General features: G+C 65.6%; 1 non-coding gene across 1 annotated transcript; it reads left to right on the top strand.

The window, feature by feature from the left end:
- Positions 1 to 1,338: 1,338 nt before the first annotated feature.
- LOC140472597 (5.8S ribosomal RNA) lies at positions 1,339 to 1,492 on the top strand. The gene has a single exon (XR_011957755.1). It is a non-coding gene; the product is annotated as a 5.8S ribosomal RNA (ribosomal RNA).
- Positions 1,493 to 2,500: the final 1,008 nt, after the last annotated feature.

Below are 2,500 nucleotides of genomic sequence, written 5' to 3' on the forward strand. Positions count from 1 at the left end.
TCAACTTGTCTCGCGAGGGTGGTTTCGGGGCCAGCAGGAGAGCTCGTCGGGGTAGCAGGCCCTGCAGCCGTGGTCACCGCCAAATCCCCACAACTCGAGCAAGTGAAAAAAAAAGTAACAAATAAGAAAGGATCGTCGGCTTGGGGGTACGCCCGTTTCCGTTTCAACTTGTCTCGCGAGGGTGGTTTCGGGGCCAGCAGGAGAGCTCGTCGGGGTAGCAGGCCCTGCAGCCGTGGTCACCGCCAAACCCCCCACAACTGTTGGGCGCCTACCTGCGCGGGGCAGGAGGACACTTTCCGATTTCAAATCTCCGTTTGCCGAGTCCACCCCGAACGCACGCGGGCGGGCGGGTTCGCATCACCCTTCGTCACAAGGGGCGAAGCCCGTTCCACCGTCTCGTCAGTAGTGCCGACCGGTCTGTGATCGACGAGGGGAGCCACACCAGGTCCGGCCCTGCTGCTTGGCGGCACCGCGTCGTCGGGAGCTCGCGACAGACGGAGGGTTTCGGTGTACTCTCCAGCCACGGGAAACGAAGCCGGTGATGCAGGCGCCGGTCTTTCGCTCCCAAATCGGCTGGGTTTACATCGTTGCTATCTAGTCACGCTCCCTTCAAACCCGACGGGGTACCTATTCCCCTCACCCGTCTGTGCGTATACAGCCTCTTTGCACTTGCGGGATGGGGGTGGTGGTTTAAAGACTCTCGAGTTGCCGCCCGTCGGTCTCCGAGCTCCGTGCAGTAGTGATCCCCAGCGAACTGCCAGCAGGGCGAACGAGCGATCCCGCTCTCGGTCGGGGCGCCTGGCGTCGATCGGTGGTCGGTGGCTTGCGGGCAAGCTGCGCTGTGAGTGTGGGAACGAGTATGACGAGCCGTTGCCGCGACTCCCAGTCCACCTCGGCGGTGGCTGGGCCGGGCGGGCGTCTGCTCGGGCGAGTGCCGCCCCCGCCTCCTCGCAGGAAGTCCGCTCGCCGACACGCCGCCACGTGCACGCGTCAGTGACGCTGCCGAACCGATGGCCGGTGCCCGTTCCCGCCTCTGCTTTTCCTAGGGCAAAGCTGCTGCACGCCTCGTGATACTAGGCGGGCGACATGGTGGCGGTGATCCTGCCTCCGTCGCTGCGGTGCGTTGGGGCACGCATCGCCTCTTGGGCGCCCTGTCCTCCTCCCCCCAATAGACGTATGTTTCTGCGGGCCGCACCAGGATGGTGCTCCCCATCGCTTCACGCCACCCTGCTCCGCCCGCACGCCGGCGTGCAGGTGGCTGTAGCTCAAGGTGGGGAGCGTATGTGCGGTCCGGGTCGCTTTCCTCTGGCGAGGGAGAGACCTAAAACAAACTCAGACAACTCTTGACGGTGGATCACTCGGCTCGTGCGTCGATGACGAACGCAGCTAGCTGCGAGAATTAATGTGAATTGCAGGACACATTGATCATCGACACTTTGAACGCACTTTGCGGCCCCGGGTTCTTCCCGGGGCCACGCCTGTCTGAGGGTCGTTTGGCAATCAATCGCACTCGCCTTGGCTGGCGAGAGCGCGGCTGGGGTGTCGCAGAGGACCCGTCCTCTTTGTCCCCCTAAGTTCAGACTCCGGAGCCCTCCGGCGTCGGAGCGCTTGGCCTTTCCCCCCCACCCTGCACATTCCGTTCGTCAGGCTCGACGCCATCCCCCCGCCGGGGAGCGCGGCCTGGCGTCCGTCTGTGTCGTGGCAGTGGGGCCAGCACGGCTGTCACCGGTCCCAGAATGGCTGTCGGTGGTTCACACTGTGTGTGTGTGCCAACCCTCCTGGTCTCTGGGACACGGAGCTGCCACGAAGTGTTGAGCCTCCAGTGGGGGGTCTGCCTAAGCTCTGCACGTCCGCATTGGGTCCGTCTCTCGGTTGGCTGGCAGTGGAAAGAGTGAAGGGAGCCGCGGAGGTCCGGTGCTGGTGCGCCGCCGGCCTGACCGTGGAGCTCGCCGGTTTGACACGCTGACCCGACTCGATGGTTGATCGATTGAGAGTGCTGGGAGCTGCAGGCCGCCCGCTGCTGCAGCCGCCCGTCTCGTGGTTCGTCCTCGGCCTTAAGTGGCCGGCGGGGCGTCTGATCCTGTCTCCCCTGCTGGCGCCGAGTGCCTGGCCGAGGGAGGAGGTTTTCGTCGAACGCTGTGACTTGGACGGTCGCACGCGCGTGGATCGCTGGCTCTTGGCTCTCCCGTTCAGTCCGCACGTTTTCCGCTCCGTCCTGCCACCGGTCTCGGGAGGTACGGAGGGGTTGGCGGGCGTGGTGTGTGCTCCGTCACCGTGCAGGCACACCTACCACGCCGTCGGCCGACCCCCGCACGGTCCTCCTGGCCATCGGGAGGACGGCGGAACGTCGGGCTGTCGGGGGCCAAGTCGCCAGAAGGCCACCGCTGTGTCTTCCGTACCCTGTCACCGTCGGCGTGCCTTCCTCAACTCGTCCGGCTCGGGGCCGCTGGGTTCAGGAGCGGCGTCGCCCGCCGGCCCCACTGAAGGCCGTGCCGTTCCG

This window comes from Chiloscyllium punctatum, unplaced genomic scaffold, assembly GCF_047496795.1.
Source record: "Chiloscyllium punctatum isolate Juve2018m unplaced genomic scaffold, sChiPun1.3 scaffold_378, whole genome shotgun sequence".
In the NCBI taxonomy this organism is placed as follows: domain Eukaryota; kingdom Metazoa; phylum Chordata; class Chondrichthyes; order Orectolobiformes; family Hemiscylliidae; genus Chiloscyllium; species Chiloscyllium punctatum.